Consider the following 22571-nt stretch of genomic DNA (forward strand, 5'->3'; position numbering starts at 1 on the left):
ACATTGGGTCATGTAAAATGGCTTTCGGTGCAATGTCACTACTTTAGTTTTCAATGTAATCTATATCTAGCTCAGTGTAATCTATCACTGGTCAAATTGGAAGCACCTACTGGTTTCTTGATCACACAGTCCAATGTAAGATAGGTGCACGTGTACAAGGTGGCAATGGGCAGGGTAATGGGAGCATAGATTCTGACACACAATGCGTACAATGTTACTAATGTCAGTGATATAACATGGTTGCCTTGCATGTGAAAAAGGGTAAGATGGCAACTGATAGCACCATTTATCCTGTTTAGTTAGTGGTTGCAGAGGAATCAGCATCAAACTATACTACGACAAAAGAATCAAGTTTGAAAGAGACATCAATATATAATATGGGTTAGCTTGTATCAAATCCAGTAACCCAAAAAAAGGATTACACAGTATGGCCCTCATTCATCAGACCTATTACATGAACTACTTGAAAGTAAACTGTGCAAAGAAAACAATTTACATTCGTTAAATTCAAAACCTTATGCACAAAAGGAGAATTGGCTGTTTCTTATTTGAATTGAAAGTTCACTTATTTATGCAGAAAATAAAATATCGGTTTAATGGACTTCTAAATAAGTCTGAATTGGGGGAGGGAAAAGAGGAAAGAGATATTACAGTGGGAAGCCTGGCTAATTCCTATAACTATTCAAAGAGCTTCAGGTTTGTGTTTAATGGTAAAGGTGCTCCTCTGCATGTTCCCCTTGAAAGCTAAATTAAAAATATTAAGTGAGATGGTAGGAATACCACTATTTTAATGGGTGACTTGAGCATGGGGTTTCTCCAAGAGGATAGTATTGTGATTTCAATTTAGGGAAAAAGACCACTATTTCCAGAAAAGTGCAAATGCAAGGTAAAGCATTGGATTCGAAGTTTTAGGGTGACAAGGCATGCCTGGAAATACATTACTGATGGTAGTGCACTGAACAGGGATGATCAGGTTTCATAAAGATTCCTGACTCAATTGTGGCCCAGAGCTAAAGAATATTCCTTAGAGAAAAGGTGTGAAATGTTATGGTAAAACAGAACAACTATACAACAGCTATAGTTAAGGAACTAAATAACCTCAATGTCCAAGTCAGGCTTACGTAGAAAAAGAGGAAACTTGGTTTATGAAAAACGTAACAGATATAAAGAAGTGTGGTCCGCTCTTTAAAATTATGGAAACATAAAAATCTTCATGAGCAACAATGGGACGAAATTGTCTAATGTTAGGGAATGGCAAGTGAGAAAATCTCCAAAAACAGAAACATTCAAATTCAGGGGGCAAGGAACCCAAATGATGTTTACTAGAAAAGTTTTGAATATAGAGTTGTGGGAAGGAGAGGATTTACGTTCTGACATGCAAAAATCTGTTTAAACCAGATCCCTTGGGCCAAGACAAGAGGATCTGTCTTTTCAGCCAAAGTCTAATCCAGACGAGGTGGCGTGCAATTGATGTGAAGCATAGATACCAGCACGTTTGAGCTCCAGACAGTAAAAGGGGCCTGAGATTTGACAACCTATCCTCAGATGATGACTGAGCCAACGCTTGAAGAGGATCTAAGGGCATCGAACAACTGGCTCGAAGGCGCTGAACCATTAAGTGGGAAAGAGTTTAAGAGGATGCAGATCCAGGGCTGCAGCTATCATGTGGTTTTCATCACTGGCATTTCAAATGATATATTTTGATCACAAAGACCAATCCAAGCCCGCAGGGACCTGGGTATACATAATCTACAGAACAATAGTCCAGTGGGACTCTTTCAAAGGGTTAACAACTGTGTGTAATTCCACATGAAACTATTTCAATTTAAACTTGCATATGTCATTCAATTGATATGAGACGCAAGTGTGAATGGTGAAAGGGCGTCCTGGCTCAGAGAGTAGAGACTGGTATGTGGAATTTGACCACATTTGAAACGAAGTAATCTGTATCTGGCTACTTGGATGGAATTGAAGCTTTTAGGTGCTGGTGTTAATATTATTCAGATGATTTGTGTTGTTAGGACCACAAAGTAACGATGGGGTAGAAATGTTGACAGCATATCTCTTGGTTATGATGATTTTTGTTTTATGGAAAAACACATTTTTCACATATTGTACCATCTTCACTATTGTCACAGCTAAGTTTATTGTGTTGTAAACCTGAAATGAAAAATTGTATAGCAGAGGATATATGTGAAGATTGAAATCTCGTAAAATAGGTTGGATTGTATTGATTATAATTAAAGTTGATTTTCTTATTGAACAGCATATACAAGTTTAAATTAAAATACATTTTCACTGAATCACTTACTATGGTTACCCCTTTGAAGGAGTCCCACGGAAACATTGTTCTGTAGAATAGGCAATTAAAACTAGTCGTTACCTCACTGTGGAGATTAATGTGAAAATCCACATGCCCCCCTTAGAGCTGTTCTCCATGCAGCCCCGCTCTTAGTTTAACAAGGAATATAACACATCTACTTGTGCTCCAATGGCTCACGATCAAAGGTAGAAAACAATTCAAAACTGGCTGCACCGCTCCCGCAGCCATATACAACTCCACATACAACTCCACCCTCACCTACCTGGCTAAGAATCTCAGATGACCAATGGTAGAATGCAGAATACCTCCTTCTTGAACTTCCGACCTTCAAGCAAAAGTTATATGAAGCAATCCCTCCCTGGCAGTGAAATGAGGATTTGGAACTCTCTTCACCCAGCCCTCTGCATTTCCCTACATCTGGTACATCAAAAGGAATTGACAACAGTCCTTTTTCAAAACACTCTTTGGCTAATGACTGCTCCAGACTTAGATTTAGAGTTTGGAGGGCGGGTTACTCCATCACAAATTTGATGGATATCCCAAATGCCGAATTACAAGTACATTATATCCAATGACACTTGTGATATGCCGGACAGGATAAACTTCACATTAGTGACAGAGGAACCCATCTGCCGGACTCTAAATCAGGCCCCTAATCTCCATTACTTCTGCAAAACTGTATAGATCTGGTGCAAACTGTTCCATTGTTTGAATGCGTATTTGACCCTTGAGCATATTTGATTCTAGCAAGTCTGTGCTACAGAAACGGCAAAAATAAATCTAATAATAAAATATATACAATAATAAATTAAAGCAAACCAATTGAAACCCATAAATGTGGCGTTTTCAATAGGATTAGTATGACCTCTAGAAAAGGAAATATCGTAATACACTATGATTTTCAGTCTTTCTAATAAAGCATTTGGCAAAAAAACTTAGTTGTACTATTTTCTTGTGTAGCATTTGTTCAAAAGATTTTATTCTGTGGAGACATTTGGGCGCATTAAGTCACAGTTGTTTGTTTAAAAAACACTTGATTGTAAAAGTTAGTGAAATAAAACTAGATATCACTAAAAACAAAAAGTCAGAGGGGTATATTCACAAGAACGTGTGCTAAACATCACCAAGAAATGCTAACGCACCTTTACACATCGTAGCCCATCGCGAGAAAATAACCTAGTGTTACGTAGAATTCACAACAAGGCGGTAGCATGTGATAGTCTCCCGAAACCGTGGCCAATGTCCGCGATACAACCACCTCGACGGCGTAAAAAACCCATACCTCAACGCGAGAAAACATGCGATGGGCCAAAACACGATGAGGAAATCAGCGATAAGCAGTGCCAGGCCTGCAACACACACATGGCAGGTGGGGAAAATCACTATAAAAGTAGAAAAAACACCCAAACACAAACTGACCAACACCCAAGCACCATGGAGGCAGCCGGAGCAGGCACAGAGGACGAGCGCAACCCCACAAGCTCCCCGGACGTCCAGCCTGGGACCTCGGGGACAGGAAAGGGCAAGAACAAGAACAAGAAGAAGAGAAAGGCGTAGTTCAGTGCGCAGGAAAACAGGATCCTGATTACAGAAGTGATGGAACACCATCAACAACTGTTCGTCACCTTCAACAGGTCATTGGGAACCAAAAATGGGATATGGCGGAACATCGTGGACAAGGTGAATGCCGTCCGAGAACATAGGAGGTCAATGGATGAGGCCAAGAGGTGATGGATTGACATCAAGCGAAAAACCAAGGAGTAACTCGCAGCCAACCAGAGGCAGCAATGCAGACTGGAGGTGGGAGCCCAGGGCCACAGCTCATGCTGGACGATATGGAGGAGCTGGTGTTGACAGTCAGCAGTGTGGAAACCATGGCTTGAGTCGGGGGACCGGACACTGCTCGGCAGGACACAACACAACCACAACAAGGTGAATGACCATCAGGAGTGGGGGGACGGTTGGAGAGTGCCACAATGGCACACATGCACAATCAAGCAGTGCATACCCACAATAACTCTGGGTCATTGCCCTGATCTACACACTGTCACAGTGTACAATGACATGCTGTCTGAATATCAACATGTACCTTGCGGCTACATACATGTGGACACATCAGAATACTCCATCTCCCCTTCACATTGCAGGGGCACCGCCAACACCCCCTGCAGAGCAGTCCCAGCCACTCTTCACTGATGCTGAGGAGAACATCGCCAACATCGACACCCAAGCCCTCCAACACATCATAGACATCATCCGCAACTCACCTCCAGGATCAGGGCAGCCCAGATGCATTGAGGAGACCCCACCCACTACCCAAAGCACCCAGCAGGAGGCACCTTCAGCCCGGCACTCTCCCAAGACCCCCAGGAACAAACCATAGCCTTCCAATGCTGTGTTCTGGAGGGCCAGAGGGAGACGGCTGAGCAGGTGCGGGTGGGGTTCGGCCTCATGGCTACCAAACTGGACGCCATCCATGGGTGTCTAGGTCCCATCAGGGACCAGCTCCAGTCCCTAACGGACACCCACGGCCCGCTTAATGGTCTCCAACGAGCCCTGACTGACATCGCTGGAGTCATGACGCGGAGAGAAGAGCACCTGTCCGCTCAGACTGGCTCCAGCGATTCCAGCCGTGAGCAGGCACACATGCGGAGGCTCATGGAGGACATGGTGTGGATGGCGGCAGAAAGGATGGCAGTCACCGGTGCACATCAGCAAAATGTAGCTGGGATCCAACATGCCCTGCATATCCTCATCATGGCATTGCTGCCACAAGGCGTGGCACTGATGAATGCTGCTGCCCCCACACAGTCCACATCTCCGCCCCCTGGTGTGTCAGTGCCTCACAGTGCGGCAGGGGTATCCACTCCGGCATCTGATGTGCCACTTCCACACAGTGCGGCTGACAATCCTCCTCCAGCCCCTGATGTGTCAGTGGCACACAGTGCCGCAGCTGGTATTGCAACACCCACAGGTAGGGCAGATCACACATACGAGGACGAGGACGTGGCTGGGATTGTTGTCAGAAGGAGGCAGTAGCATTAATTTCTGCCACCTGGCCTGTTTCTGTTTGGTGCCGCACATGGCCTCATGACCTCCCACTGACCACCAATACACTCCACTGCACTCATCTTGTACCGCAACATGTACTGCCATATCCTGTTTGATGACCAATGACACGGCGACCAGACTGTGGACTGAACCCTTCCTCTACCGCAGTACCCGTCATCCCCAGATGGACTCCTACTGGCCCTCCACAGGCCTATATTGTGATGTGCTTGGCATGGCCCTGTACCGCTCCAGCTGCTAAACCCCACTGGATGTGCAATAAACATCCAGTAACACACTGCTGTGTCATGTCTTTCATCATTCATGTGTGAAAGTGTGGATCGAAGTAGGGATAGTGATTTCCCTTATGTCAATGATGCTCATGCAGTGGGATGCCAGTCACTCTGTGCTACATTGCCTATTGTGTCCCGGGTGCGTGGACACTACAACAGGGGGGCACGCATTAGTCACTTCCTTGTCCGGATATGGACTGAAACATGCCCAGAGCCCCCGAGTCATTGTTGTAAGCCCTGCGCTGGTCCTGCGTACGCCAGGCCAGACCACTCCAGTTACACTCCGAGGGGTGGGGCACATAGCTACCTGTCGCAGGCGTACTCGCTGGTGGTGTGCAGGTCACTGGTCTAGTTGTCAGCATGTTACGGCCACTCCCTGAGGGCAGGTCTACACACACACACCATACCCATATACATCAATCCCCCAAGATGAGACTTTGAATACCATCACCTCGATCTTCAATAATACCGACCTTGATTCCATCACACTAGTCCACTTTATCATGACCCTTGCTCATTTGGCCATGAAAGAGAATTTTTTTTAATTTAAGGAGACAATTTACCTCCAAATGAAACGTAAAGACAAAAGCAAAAGCAGCAGCTGATCCGACGAACCAGGCAAGTAGCAATTCAATATTTGTAACCTAAGACACTTTACTCAGCTGGCGAACTCATACCGAAGTATTTCAAAAGTACTTCAATCCCTTACCGCCGAAAGATGCACGGACATTCCGGGAGCCGCCCACAACCTGCTACTCGCCGGCCCCCATGTTTTCCCCTTCGGAAGTGCTCACCCCGCAGCAGCAGCTTTACCTCTTGTCCATGTTAGACCACAATCTGCATGTTGTTCTTGTGCTGCAGTAGTCCTAATGGATATCAGGCTGGTTTGGGATCTGGTGCAGTCTTGCTCTGTCTGCATTTCATAACAAGCATTGGCATAGCCAATAAGTCTCGCCCTTGGGAACTTATAAGTGGTTCACATAATGAACATCACCCAGGATAATGCATCACATTATCCTGGGTGATGTCCTGCCATGGACTGAAGCATTATCAGGCTTATCTGCACCACTTTTGCATGTTCTGCAATGGCCCATTGGTGGGTTTTTTGCAATTAGACTATTCTGTCGGCCATTAGGGCAAGAGGGAGAAAGTAATGCAACAAACATATGACACAGCTGTTTATAAAATGACTCTGGTGTGTAATATCATTTTAGCACTATCATATAATATATTGCCTTTCATAGCTTCTCCATAAAATTCAATATTTATACATAGAGTGCACAAACCGTCTCTGAACTTAAGGTGCAGCACTGAATGCCGTAGCCTCTTTTATTTGTGGAGATAAAAACACTTATATGGAACCAGGCAGCTTGTTAAAAAGATGCTTTGTCAATTCGAAAGGGGCTACCGGGCTCACTGCATGCGCGGTGGTTGCTGCTAGTGCATCAGTGGGGCCTAGAGTACCTTCGGATGCCAGTTCTTCTGCATCTCTGAACTCAAGCAGTGCCTCTGATTCATAGCCACTTCATGTTTAAGGTTCCTCTGTCCAAAAAGCCCTGTGAGGGTGAGCACAGTGACTGCACAGATGTACCTGGACATTCACTTCTCATTGACTGTGAAGCTTCCGACACCACACACACTGACTCTCTTGCCTACCCATCTCCCAGGTGTGCAACTACAGGCACCATGATGACGGTGAGGTAAAGAAATGTATCCTACCATTCATTTCACATAGTTGGCCCCTTCTTGGTTTCACTTCAAGGTATATGCTTTGTGCCCCGGATGTATTCCAGGTACATCTGAACCCCTTGAAGGAAATGATACTGAGAATACTGAAAACATTGGGAGTGTGGGGAAACCAGGAATTCCAAGTGGAATCTCGAGGTTCAATTGATAAATAAGGAATTATCAAGGGAAATAGGAATACCTTGATTGAATTTGGTGGTGATTCCTAATTTCTCCCCCAGAGTTTCCTCTAAGATTTTAGATGCTTCCAGCAGTCGGAGTTAATAGGTCAATTTTCCAAACTTGGAATTTCATTGTGGCAACAAACCTGTGATGGGGGACTAGATAGGGTGTAGTTTAACAGATTATAAGTAGGACATCTTCAATTCATGCCTGGGCATTTTTATGGCATGCAAGAAAAATGCAATAGCTTTCATGGGTAATATGAATGGCTCATATGAAGACATTTTATGATTCATAACTGGGTAGATTTGTTGCACGCATAGGCAAACAGTTGTTGCTCGTATGATGACATTCAAGGCTCATATTGTGGCAATGCAACATCTTAAAAAGGTTCATGACATGACTTGTTTTGGGCCAATGCATGGATGGATGGCTACTCTTTTGGAAAGAGTTTATGACTGGTATGAGGGTACATTACAAATGGCTGAGGTACAAATTATCGAGAAGGAAATGTTGAGGTATCAGAAATTGTAGCCAAAATATCGAGGACCAAAATACTGACATGTAATATAGGTTTAATATATTTTTTGTACCTTGATGATATATATGCTTCAAGATACATAGATGTGATGTTAAGAATAGAATATCTAAATTTATATCTTTATATACTGAGCTCCTCGATATTTTGGTCCTCAATATTTTGGTATTTTGATATTCCAAGCTTGATATACCAGACTACAGCCTTTACAGATAAGATTAAATCCGATTTATCGTTGATGGATCTGCATATTAAGTTGATTTTTAGAAATAGTTCATGCTGTATAAGTTGACCCTTATGCCTAAGGGCTAAGCCTAGTTTAGAATTGCCCTCTAAATCATGTGATTTATTGTATGGTACAATAAATCACGTGATTTAGAGGGCAATTCTAAACTATGAGGGTATTAACATTGCTCACAACTTATAAGAAGATATTTCAGTCATCAATGCATGTATTATGTGATAAAGGAACCTTTGAATGTTGCGCTGAGTTCACCTTTATTTCAACGTAGAAGCAATTAATTGCTGTATATGGTGAGAATATGTTGGGCCCTTACACATAGGTGGACACAAGTAGCCAGGTAGAGTTTCATCGACATCTTTATTAGTTCCATGTAAGTAAATACATCAGTCCTTCTTCATGTTGCCAGCAATCTCTCTAGCCCTGTTTCCAGCTCTTATACCTGTCCCACCAGGAGCAGCCTCCCTGCTGCTCGGCCCATCTCCAACTGTCAACACACATCCACGAAGGCACCCAGGCATTCCGTTCATCAAGGTCACGCCAACATTCCGTCACCATCTCTCACTCTGGCTGAGCAGCTAGGAGACAGCTAGGCTGCATTACATTAAATGACACTTAAGAGGATATAACAGAATTACATCCTAAAGTGGGAAGAAAACAGACGACTCCAGTTGTTGTAGCTCTTCCAGAAATTTTTGTTGATTTTAGTTCTGTAAAATAACCCCTCCGCGACTGCACAGCATCTGGTCCACAAGATGACAAGCTCTCCTCTGAGCCTTACATTCTATTGTACAACCAACCTTCTAAAGCTCTTGAACATTCTAGCACTTGCATGTAATACCATGATACTACAGAAGCATTTCAGATAAGCTTTATGTGACACTTCAACACATTTGTTGTGGGGAACTAGGAAACAATTGCTTTAAGAATGAGCATTTCTTCCTATTTGGTATGTTTCTGTGGGGGAGAAAACTCCCTCCTACCCCACAACACCCCTTATTGTGTACCTTGGAATCCTAAACTCCCCACGGTAACTGTTTCTGCAAAGTATATGCGACGAGGGAGCCATATTCAGCATTTATTTTGGACTTTGTATGCTATGGAATCGGTTTGTAGTAGACAGGTCCTCCAGCCAATTACTTGTACTGTATTATTATAACTGTGCTTCTGTTTCACCGCTGATGCCAGGCAGAACATCGACATCGCTGAACTCAAGCAGTATCTCTTGGGTGCAGGCACCTCTTGCGTACGGGTTTTATAAATTGCTGCAAGTAGGTAGGCTAAACCTCAACCCATTTTTACATAATAGCGAAGACAAAACAAACATTGGCAAAGCCAATAGGTCTCACCTATGTAAAAACGATTGGCTTTGCCAATGTCTTTCATCTATTTTGTACAACCGCGTTGCTGTACAGAGTGACTATAGGCACAGTTAGAAAAAAGCACTCAGACAGGGACAATGCTTTTTTGTAACTTTACTTTCAGCCATGCGGCTGTACGAAATGGATAAAGAACACTGGAAAAACCAATAGCTTTTGCATAGGCAAGACCTACTGGCTTTTCTAATACCTGCAGTAGCTGTAATTCCTTTAAATAGCGCTTACTACTCCTGATGAGGCGTTTAACAAACCTCCCTGTGGGGATGATAATTTCACCTGTAATCTAAAATGCTTGGTTGATATTCGATAAACAACATAGCCCAATGATTATGTTTACTTCAACACAATTATCATCTGACATGTATCTCAACACGCCAATGAATCTTTCAGCAGGACTGTTGGACCTGGCCCTTTTGGCAGGTTCACCCCGAGACTTTTTGCTTTTTCCTAGCCTGTTTCTGGAACCTGGGTTGGTGATTTTAGGCCTCTGCGCACTTTTTCACTGTGGTACAGTGTAAAGTGCGTGTGCTCTCTGTGTATGTGTGGTGAGTGACCTGCCCTCCCATAGGAATGAATGGGGAATATGTATGCCCATGGTAGTTCCTGATGTGTGGGAAGTGCAGGGTCGAGTTTGATATGTGCGAACTCGTGAGAAGGAATGCTGCATAATGGTGTATGCAGCATGTTTGTGTCTAGTCTAGAAGTACCACTAGAAGTTGGCATATTTGTGTAGTGAGTCTGCTGGCACGTGATTGGCTGGTGAGCCTGGCCCAGGAGTGCCTGGGCCTGCTTGTGGATTGACTGTCTGGTTTGAGTGTGACAGGGGCTGCAGAGACCCAGGAGGTTGTCTGAGGCAGCCCGTGGATGAAAGGCAGCATCTGCTGCCAGGGAAGTGGGAGGAGATTAGCACCTGATAGTGAAGGGCTGTGCCTGCCTGCCACAATGCTGGCTCCACCCCCCTGCTGGGTGACTGTCACCTCTGTCCCTGATACTGAAGGGACTTCCCTATAACCAGTTCTGCCTGGTTCTCACACTGCCTACACAAAGACTTCAAAGACTTTTCTGTGTATAAGAAGGGGCTGTGTCCCCTTCCAAAATGTTCTTGTTTTCTGGACTTGAATCTGCCAGGGGCGTGCTGCTGCTTGGGCTCAGGGGAAGGCTTGCCTCCCTGAGCCCTGCCCAGCCCCTGGATGCCCTGATGGACTGCTGGGGGACTCTTCCTGACTGTCCCCCTGCCTGCTGCATTTCTTGGAGGACTTTTCTTGCTGGGGGCTATGCTGTTCCCTCTTTATGATTTCAGGACTGCCTGGAAGGACCTCGTTGCTGGACTGTGTGTCCTACTTTGCTGGGGACCTTTTGGCGCTGTTTTCCCCCTGAAGAACTGTGCTGGACCTTTCTTTAAACTTACAGTGCCTGGGAGCACTGCATTTCATTGCTAGCGCTGGGAGCGCTTTATTTTTCCCTTCTAGCTCTGGAGAGTGCTGCTCTGGTCCATTAGCGCTTTAAAGCGCTTCAGTGTCCTTGTAGCGCTTGGGAGCGCTTTTTGATGCCAATTCCCGAGAGCCCACCTCAATTTCGTCCCCATGATCGCCGCCCGCCTGCCTGTCTGAATCGGGCCGCCGCGCTGCCCGCGGCAACCCAGAAGTGATTGACCGGCCAGCCAATCCTGTCGCGGCCGGCCGGAAGTCCCGCCCCCGCAGCTCGGGGGAAGGAAGAAGATGTCGGGCTGGTGCGGGGATCCCATGGCCTGGAAGGAGCCCCGAGGAGAGAGAAATGTCCGGCGAGGGAAAGAAGAGTGAGGCCGACCCCGCAGCGGAGGAAGGAGCCTGCCTGGACCCCGACACCGGAGAGACAGAAACAGCAGCCGTTGAGTTGGGGCCGGCTGGGCCGAGTGGGGCCGGTGTGGTTATGGCAGAGGGGGGCGTCGGGGCACATTGCCGGTGGCCGCCCCCCCCCCGTGGGCTGCTAGCATGTCGGGCGGCCCCAGATGGTAGCGGGCCGCCCCACCATCGAGACCATTGTTGCTTGAGCCTTGAGAGAGGCTTGTGGTGCATTTTGTTCTGAGTCCCCCGAGAGGGACTCCCCGCCCGCATTTTTGTCATGTGAGCCCAGAGAGGCTCAGGGGCCAGGTTCTTGATGTCGAGCCCCCGAGGGAGGGCTCCAACGACCCCTTATTTGTGTTAAGAGCCTGCTAGGCTCAGAGGGGGTATTGTGTTGAGGAGCCAGAGGGCTCCAGAGAGAGGATTAGCTGCAGAGCCTGTGTGGCTCCACCATTTGTGGCGCAATTCGCCAGAGGGGCTGCTGAAGGCCCTGCCACAGTTTTTGATGATTCCCAGCTGCCCAGCAATTAGTGGGCAGCTGCACCGTTTAGGCGCTTGGGATTGTTCACATGTGTCCAGCAAGTAGTGGGCACCTGCACCGTTTAGGCCCCTGACATTGAGACACAGGGCGTCCTAGCCCCAACAAGGCCAGTTGGCTTAGGGACTGCCACAGGTGGTGGCTTATGTAGGTTTTGCGTAATTGTGTGGTTTTTCCCTGCACCTCTGAATGTTTTTAGACATCATGTGATTTTTGCGCTATTGTATTGTTCAGGTACCTCTGAATGTATTTTTATTGCATCATGTGCTTTGTTCTTAACACCGCTGAATGTGTAGGTTTATGCATCATGTGTTTCCCTTTACTACTCCTCTGAATGTATATTTATGCATCATGGGTAATGTGTTCTTTTCTAGACCACTAAACGCTGTGTGATACTTAGGTGGTTGTCCGTACACCTCTGAATGTTTTTAGGCATCATGTGTTTTCCTTTACTACTCCTCTGAATGTGTTTCATGCATCATGGGTAATGTGTTCTTGTTTATACCCCTAAATGTATTTTATTCTTAGGTGGTTGTTCTTTCTAGTACAGGTGGTCCTAGTAAGGCCCTGGTCCCCTGCGTGACATTCTCCTAAGGTGTTTAGGGTTGCGTAGGTGGTACTTACCTATACCCCGTATTTACTGGATGTGATTTATAACTGTTATTTTGTGCTATACTTATTCTAAATTCTGACAGTATTTTGATTTCTACTAAGTGCTGATTATGACAGTGGCCCATGTGGCCCTGTCTTGTAAATAATCCCTTGTGAATATTGCCCGTGCCAGTTGGCACAATGTACATGTGTGGTTTCTATCTGATATGTTTTGACAATACAAAAGTTATTTTAATATAACCTTGTGTGGAGTTCCTTTTGTGGTGTGCCTAGGATGTTGTTGCTGTTGTGCGCTGGCGCAAATGCTTTACACATTGCCTCCGAGTTTAGCCTGACTGCTCGTGCCAAGCTACCAGGGGGGTGAGCTGGGGTTATCTTAGCGTGTGACTTCCTTGCCCTGACTAGAATAGTGGTTTCTGCCTGGCTTTGGCGTCAGCCTTAGCCTACCAGAAATAGCCAGTTCTAACAAGGACAATATATGGCAAGATAAAATAGAACACGTTTAAGGTTTTTTGATAACATAGAGTTAGTTCCGCTTTGAGCCCAGAGCGGTTTATGGTTCGGGTCTTTATATTCAGTTGTATTTATCAATTAAAAAATGCCAGGATGCAAAAGTTAGATACTTAAAAGTGCTAACTGATTGAGGGCATCACACGTCACCTGGGGCACCTGGGAGCTAAACTGAAACACATAATTAAGGTCTGGAAAAGCTACTAACAAGCACATCTAGAGTCTGGAGATTGATAATACCTAAGGGAATCTGCAAATAAAGTACAATCTGAAAAGAAAAGTGAACCCCTGACAAACTTGTTTAACACAGTGCACAGGTTGCTTATAGGTTTGGAGGGAAAGTGTAATGGCGCTGAGATGTTATTTGATATATAAATATATATATATATATATATTATTGTCGGGACCACCTGATAAATAGTGAAGGACCTCCACTATGTGTGCAACAACCTTTTAAACTGCACGTATATGCTGAGTTTTGCAATGCTTGCATTGCAGGCTAACAAATATCATGAGTGCCCTGATATTACATGTATCACAAATATATATATTCGGACACAATCAAAAATGAGGGCAGGGTCAGTAAAGTATAGTCACACTTCTGATTTTTAAAAGCTCTGTTTACAAACCCAAGCATCGGATATGGTTAAATGGCACTGAAATGTTATAGGATGAAACATATATATTATTGTCCTGGCTACCTGCTAACCCTAAAGGTGTGGGTAAAAGGAAGAATGAATGAATGAATTCGTTATTGTTTCAGTTAGTTAAATCCATAACAATATGCCAATAAAACTGTTCATCTTAAAATAATTAAATATATAATCACAAAAGATTTACTAGTGTACACATGATACATCAGGAGAAAAGAAGAGAATAAGTCAAAGGCTGGTGTTGCTACTAAGCTCTTAGTACCACAGTCTTAAGCAAAGAGGTCATGTGTTCTAATAGATTTTGCATAGAAAATCAAAAATGTCATCCTTTTGCAGTTAAGCTGAGGGTCTGCTGGATCAAGGCATTTTAGTTTAGCAGATCTGCAGGTGCGGATTCCCCTAATATTAAAAAGTTTGTTTTTAACAATAAAAGCCGATTTAATTTTAAAACGGGACATATGCATATTAGGTTATGAAGTACTGCTTTGCCATACCACACAGACTGCATGACTTTAGTCCATTGTATTTCCAGTTTGGCTAATCAGCCATTGATGGTAATGTCCTGAGGAGTGTTGCTAGTAGATTTCTTTTTAGATGTAGAGAATATGTTGTACTCAGGTATGCTGGAGGTTGTAATTTGGGATATAATTGTAGAACCATCCATATATGGACTTGCTTATTGAGTATATTTTGGCTTCAATTAATGAATGCCTATTCGCAAGTTTAGTCATTGGTTGACAGAATGCCGAAAAAGGAAGATTCTGTTGCCAAAGGTCTATCGCATTTGTCAACTTCATTGATGATTTTAGATATTTGCTGTAGCCTGATTGAGGGTCATCTTCCTGAGCCCTCCAAAGGGCATTGTTGAGTGGACTAGACCGATTCATCCAAATTTTGTACAAGGATTTTATTGTTGTGTATCTTCTTGCTAATGATTGCTGCAGCAGACCAAATTCCAATTGGACCTGCGCTCGAGAAGCATCCGTGGTTAACAAAATGCTCTTTTATATGACCTTATTTGAGGACTTTGAAAGTGATGTTATGTCTTTCCTCCACTGAGCTTCGCTTGCATTTTTCCTCTGTCGGGAAAAGTTTAGCTTTTATAACTGCTAGTAATGGTTTGTAAGAGGGCCCATTTAGGCTTTTTGCTAATGAGCAGAAGGAATAGATCAGACCATTTCCTTTCTTGATGGCATACTGATTATGTGTTTGGAAATTAAGCCGATTATCTATGCATAATCCAAGGTACTTGTAATTGATGACCACCTCAAGGCCTGTGTCACCGAGCTTAAATTGGGGTTACTTTTGAGCCCGGAGATGAATAGTCATGAATTTTGTTTTTGTGGTATTTATTTCTAGTATGTTTAATTTAGTAAAATCTACTAGTTAATCTATTGCTCTTTGAAGACCTACTCTTGCATAACCTATTAAGAAAATATCGTCTGCTTAGGATAGATGCGTTATGCGTAAGGATCCCAGACATGGTGTATGCAAGATTACCCGATCTTATTTCGGCGAGAGATCGTTCATAAAAAGATTGAACAAGTAAGGGGCTAAAACGCAACCTTGTTTAAGGCCTACTTCAGTGTGGATTTTACTTGTGAGTCGCATACCATTCGCTAGTTTGACTTGGACCCACATGTTTGTGAACAGCTGTGTTATGGCTCCGAGAGTTATTTCCAGGAGGCCCCACATCTTTCGTTTTTTCCATAAGAGGCTTCGGGTCAAATGCTGCTTTAAAATCGCTGAAACATAATTGTCGATTTTTCAGCATGCATACTTTTCTCGGCCATTAACACTAAAGCTAAGATATTTGTTGTAGTGCCGAAGCCTCTATGGAATCCAGACTGGTTAATAGGAATTATATTGTTATTGTTTGACCAATCTTCCAAATCTCTGAGAATCAGTGAGGCATAATATTCTTCTTCCGAATCTATGAGGGCCCTCAATCTGTAATTGGCAGGATCTGTCCAGACGCCTCCTTTATACACCGGGTTTATTATTGACCCTTTCCAACTCCAAAAAGTATGTTCGAAATGCCCACCTCATTGAATAGCCGTAATAACTGGGCAGCCCAATAATCAGGTTCCAGTTTATAGATCGCCTGTGGAATACCTTTTGGGCCGGGGGCCCCATCCATTCTGTCTGAACGTATTACTTTGGATACATTATCCTCTGTATACTGTATTAGGGACATGACATAAGGGATGGGAGTTTGAACAACACGATTAAAAAGAAGGAAGAAATCTTCAAGAGCCCAATGGATTGTCCTATGTTTTTTTGAGAAAAAGTATTATTGTTGTGATAAGTGGTGTGCTGCGATCATTGTTGTAAATTGTATTAGGGACTGTTCTGGAAGGCCACTCAGAAACATTACATGGACGTCAGACACTTTGTCTATTTGGTCAACTGGATGGTAACGTGCCTTGTTCTATTGGGCTAGCCGAATTTACAGAGGAAGTGTTTATGCTTAACAATCTGGGAGCTGGTTACACCCGTTTTATGTTCCATTACTAAATAACAAATGGTGATCCTTGAATCATCGGCGATTGTGTGTACCTCTTTAGCAAAAGTATTAGTTAGGAGAACTACCCAAGCTGCCTCGGTGACACATGGAGCATTTATTACATTTGATGATCTTGGGAGGCAGCTTACTGTCTTCCAGAAGTCTCTGGTGTTAGGATGCTTTGCATTAAAGAGGAGCTTAGAAAAGACAATGCCTGTTTGAGTTCTCTTGTCATTCCAGATCTGCTTTTTGTACTACTTCTTTAGGTTTTTTTTATTTTATCCCATGCGGCCTTTGTTATTGTGGTGCTCCTTCTGGACCTAACTGTTTTTCTTAATCCATTTCTTAAACTCTGGGATTTTTTACCCATGCATCTGAGCTGCATGTGCATTAGCCTCCTGGTCGGATTAATTGCAGGAGCACTTTTTAGCAGCGTTGTTAAAAATGCTTCCCAGATCTCTACTTGGGTGCCTTCCAGGTTGTCACTGCTTACTTTCAATTCCTTTGCCATGCTCACTAACTCAGGCAGAGTTTTGCTCAACCATCTTAGGCGCTTCAGATTAGTTGTTGTTATTTGCCCTAGATGTGGAGGAGCTATCATGTGCCTCTGAGGAGAAATGGCTAATTCTAGGTGTTGATATGAGTGGTCACTTCTTGTGGTATATTTGATGGAGAACGTCTTCACCTGCGCAAGCAACAGTAAAGTGAGGAATGTATAATCTATTGTAGAGCAGACATTCATACCGTGATATGTACATCTCGGAGGTCTGTCCTGCTGGGGTCTGCCGTTTATTACTCTCAGAACGAGATAATCCAGGTCTGGCACAAATTTATGTCCATTTTGATCATGTTGCTTGAATGCTGAGCATGCTTGTGGCTGTACTGACCATATCGCATTTTCCGCAGTTATATGGTCATCTTCATCTTGTGTATATATTAAATTGGAATTGAAGACGCCTGTTATGATTATTTCCCATGTTTGATTCTCAAACCTTATTTCCATGATCATGGTAGTCAATTTATTAAATAACGCAGTTTTTTTCGAATTGGTTGGGTGCGCATGAACATGTCTCATGCCATCAGTCAAATTTAATAAGTTGCATATCTGTTGTTGAATTAAGCAGTTTCTCTAGTATTATGTTCAAGGCGGTAGAGACGTAAACTGCAAGGCCACCCTTTGGGCTCCCATGGTGTTGATGTCTTATTGCTATTACATGGTGGAGAATGTAGCCTGCCACTTGAACTGGGTTGATCAACCACGTCTCTTGTAGGGCAATAATCTTGAATTTGCTCAAGTTGTCTGGTGGTGAGTTGTCCTGCAAACTGAGGGGCTTATTTACAAAGAAGTGGTGGAGCGCGGCATTAGCCTCCTTGGCTTAATGCCATGCTGTGCCACTTCTGAAACTCAGGGCTACACTGTATCGTTTTCACCTGCCCTGGTGCAAATTTAGCTGCCTAGCGCCAACGTAGACAACCTTGCACCATAGTGCAAGGGTGCCCGCTTTGCAGGGGAAGACATAACCAATCTGAAATGGCGGTTTGTAACTTTTAAGTGTGCTGCTTAATGCAGCACACATAGAACTTGCAAAACATCATTTTTTTAAGGATTGTTTATGTGCCGAAAGGGACATCTTCAATGGGCTTTTGCTGTTTCTATGTGTGCTGCACAACGCAGCACACATGAAAACAGCACAAAGGAGGACAAACTTTAAATTTCTCCTCATTGCGTCAGGGTAAGACCAGGTTTTCACTGGTCTTAATTTTGGCACTGCCCCATATTTACGCCACCCTTGTAAATAAGGAGCAGTATCAAAATCAATGGGTGTTGCGGTGGAACGCCCACCACAACACCTATTGCCTGCCCCTTTCATGCTAAGTATAGCGTGAAAGGGTGCCTTATTTACAAGGTAACGTTAAGCCGGGTTAAGTGGCTTACCGCTGTCTTGTAAATAAACGTGGCTTAACGCTGGCTTGTAAATAGGCGCAGCCCCTATCACCACTGCTACATCAGAAAAAGTGCTGTTGAGGTGGAGATAGGGTCTTGTAAATATGCCCCAAAGTCACAAACTACTTCAAGACACTGTGGCATTTGCTTGTTGCAGTAAAAGCATTTGCTGAAATCTAACAAAAAACTGAAAAACCCGTAGAAAAAAAATGCTGGTCTGAAAAGAAGTATCCTAAATCACCCCATGAACTACTGAAGGATTGTGGAAGGATACAAATTAAACAATATCAATTAGTACTTGTTCCGTGCCCTGAAGACATAAAAGGAAGTTATGGAAATCATTTGTCATGCGTGTGATATTACAACCTGCTTCATGTGGATGGTTAGGTTAGAGTTAGTGAGGACGACTTACACTTAGCTCTCAATCTGAGAATTTTCCATTTTGCAACATGGGTAAATGTAGAGCAGAATGTGAGGTGACTTTATCAATGTGATAGAGTCAATTTGGGAAATTCAAGTCTCCAGAAAGGGCTCATGAACTCTGCCTTGTGTAGACATGCTGGTACCGATTTACGGAGAAGTCACATAGTGCAGCGCAACAAGTCACCTTGGGGTGCTGCACTGCGTGACAAGGAAAGGGCAGGATTGTGCTTTATTTAAGGCAATACCGTGCACTCTTGTTCTTTCCCCTGCGCTGGTACTTTTTGAATTGCCTGGCGCCAAAGCAGGCACCCTTACACCATGGTGCAAATGTACCTACATTGCATGCAGGGTTTTTTTGTGAAGGAAAGGACACCTTCCTGCACAAACAATTTCTGGGCGGCATATTCCAAACGAGGAGAAAAAGAGATATTACTCCTGTTACACCTCCCTTGGGAAGGTGTAAGATTCTGGCTTATTCCCAGGTTTACACGTCTTGTAAATCTGGGAATGCATCGAAAACCATGGGAGTTGCAAGAGAAAACCCATGCAACCCCCGTGGAATGCCTTCCCAGGGCAGAGCAGCGCAACGCAGTGATTTGCACAGCATTGCAGTACTCCAGGTTTTTGGAGCCACTAAGAGTCACGAAAGTGGCTTTGCGTGGCTTAAAAAATCTGTCTTAAGGTTTGCGTTGCTCTTGCACTACGTTCCCTGGTGCAAGAGTGACACTAACAGCCTCATAAATAGGCTCCACCGTGCTTAGCTGACGTACAGGACAAAATTCAAACCCTGAGAACTTGCCAGCTTCTATGTGCAGTATTGGTACACTTACATGAACACACAATTCATTATCATCTGTCTGACGACCACCGGCAGCATTGACCATTAATGATGCATGCTTTTACAATTAATAGAATGAAAAACACAATTTCAATTCATGACAACAATGTAGCCAAGAAAATGGATCCCTGTGCAGGAATACGATTTGTCAACTCAATACCAGTAAAATATCTAAAACATGGTAGCGGCAACATGTGCATTTCCAAAATAGGTTACTACCATTCACTTTATCTCCAGTGCCAAAAAAGCACTTCACGAAACTCAGATTTCATTACAAGACCGGAGGCTACCATTATGCATTCAACTTTTAATGAGACTCCAAACAGCCGCATATGTCATAAAGCATTAGTTCCAATGGAACATTACTAACAAAAACAATTCTAGAAAGCACTAGGCAATCAGCCTCTTTTAAATGCGGCTCCAAGCAGATAAGTCATGCTTTCTCTTACTCCTACAACAATATTCTTTCTTATGATATTAATCTTTCTTATGATATTAACAAACTTGGACATGTATATATATATATGATTCTTAACATGTATTTAGTACTGTATACTTGCTCTTAACAATGACTTGTGTTTACCTCTAGGTGTTCGCCTTATTACGGTAGGTTTCCACGGTAGGTGTTACCCTCACACTGTCGCCCTACCACCATGTCTTTAATGTGGTACTGTTTTACATAACTTGTTGCCAGATTTCCTCGTCGCGGAAGGCTTCCTTTCCCTTTCCCCGACCTGTCCAACCCCCGACCTCCAATTTACGGAGGTCAGCTCACCCTGATACCTCGCTCGTCCCCCTTCCCGATACACTCCTTTGGAACAACAGCGCCGGCTGCCTTTCTTCGTGTCCTTTCCGTTTAGCGCTGCCGTTAGAGGAAGGGCCCTTGGCGAATCAAGCGCTGCGTGCTATGTCCGCCTATCCCTTTCCTCTAACCGGGCGCTCAGAATGAGCGCTCCCAGGCAACCAGCTGATCGCGGTCGGGAAACTGACGGTTTTTCCGACGCGATCAGCTGCTTTTCACTTATATCTGCGCATCTGAGCTGGAAACGACCCTGATTCAAAACCCTTTTGCAATAATATAATCTACACTCCCAAAACCCTTTTGCCATACTATAATCCCCCCCCCCCAAAAAAAGGGGAACTATATTTATATATTTGATTCTCTGTTTAAAAAAAAAAAAAAAGGGAGAAGAATAGGAGAGAATTGATTCTGACATATTAATATATATTATACCTTTTACCTCCTTACAATGTCTGACTCAGACTCAGACCAAGACAACGTCTCTCTCCCTAATATTGATAATGAGGCATTTAAATCTCTTATCCATAGAGAAATGCGCTTGTGCATGTTCTCTACACTCTCCCAAGTCATGGCATCCAAGAGATCCCTTTCTCCAGAAGAGGAAGAAGAATTCCAAGAGGGACTCGATAATGACCTCCCTGATTTAAGGGGTAAAAAAACAAAAAAAAGCTAAAAATATTGATCCTACCCCTAAGAGCATTATTTCAGGTCCTAGTACCTCGGGTGTCCTCAGCGGCACAACTTATCAAGGTGTCCACCGCGGCACAACGTATAAAGGTGTCCATCGCGGCACAAATCTTAAAGGTGTCCTCAGCGGCACAACCTATCCTAGTGCTCGAAATAATGATTCCCTCAGCCATGATGATTTTAATAACCTTACCCACGACGATTATAACGATACTATATCGGATTTTCCTGACGAATACATCCTCGATTTAGATGAGGATGATCAGGATTTCGAATCCTTTGATGATAACCTACCCTCCTCCTCAAAGGATAGTATCTTAGACCCCCTTGGTCAAGAAATGTTTTCTCCCCTCAATATCAAACATCCTAGGAGCTACGATTGGACTCCTTTGGAACACGTTAGCCAATTCATCACCAAGTGGATCAGGAATCCTCTTGAGAGAAATACTCGCAACCTCTTACGAATGGAATGCTCAAGACCTTCCATTGAAGGCAAAGTCTGCCAAACGCCCAATATCGACCCAGAGTTGATAAAATATCTCTTCAAACTCGGGAGAGACCCCAGAAAGGGCATGGAGAGATCCCTCAAAATCTGCCAAGACCGAGTTTTAGACATCTTAGGCCCCCTCTCTAAAATCATAGATGCAGCCGAAGACAGTCACATCAATGGCTCCACCTTGGACACTAACCTCATACGTGGCTGGAGTCAAAGGGCACTAGTCCTTTTAGGAAACGCAAATGCTGGCCTTAATGCCGAAAGGAGGATTGTCGTACTTACTAAAATTAGCCCCAAATTGAGCGACTTGGCTGACAAAGAGCCCTCCCTCAATCCAAAAGGGCTACTATTTGGGGAAGACCTTATCAAAACGCTAGGTAGATATGTATCAACCTTTACTGCCCTAGATAGAGCTCACCAGAATATGAAGAAAGTCTTCAACCCCAACACTAATAACCTTTTTGGCAGGGCCGGAAGAAGGGGCCAATCTTTCGGTCGTTTTAATCGAAGGCCCTACGGTAGATCCAGAGGCTTCGACAGCAGGGGCAGTTACCAATCCTCCTACCAATCTCAATTTTACCCTCCAAGAGGAAGAGGCTTCCATTCGAGAGGCTCCAGACCGAGAGGAGGACCTAACCACAACAACCCTCAAAGTAAGTGTTTCAATTCCTCCCTCCCCTCCCATCAAAGTGGGGGGCAGACTGAAATTCTTCGTCCAAAATTGGAAACTTATCACTGTAGATCCTTGGGTCTGAACACCGTTACCAGTTTTTCAATAGATTTCATAGATACCCCAATTCAGGTTTCTTTCCCAAGAGTAATGTCCCTTTCTCCCGCTCAAGAAGTGATCATAGAAGAGGAGATTTCCTCCATGCTACAGAAAGGCGCAATTGTACAAGTTCCCATGGAACTTCTGAGGTTTGTAAGTACTCTCTTTCTTGTGGAAAAAAAGGACAAAGGTTGGAGACCTGTCATAAATCTCAGGGAACTCAACAAGTTCCTTGTTTACAG

General features: G+C 44.0%; 1 protein-coding gene across 6 annotated transcripts in view; it reads right to left on the minus strand.

Moving 5' to 3' along the window:
* Positions 1–22571, minus strand: part of CTNND2 (catenin delta 2) — a 3216642-nt gene that overhangs the window by 501900 nt on the left and 2692171 nt on the right. The window lies entirely within an intron of this gene.

The sequence above is a fragment of the Lissotriton helveticus genome, chromosome 4_1 (assembly GCF_964261635.1).
Source record: "Lissotriton helveticus chromosome 4_1, aLisHel1.1, whole genome shotgun sequence".
Lineage (NCBI taxonomy): Eukaryota > Metazoa > Chordata > Amphibia > Caudata > Salamandridae > Lissotriton > Lissotriton helveticus.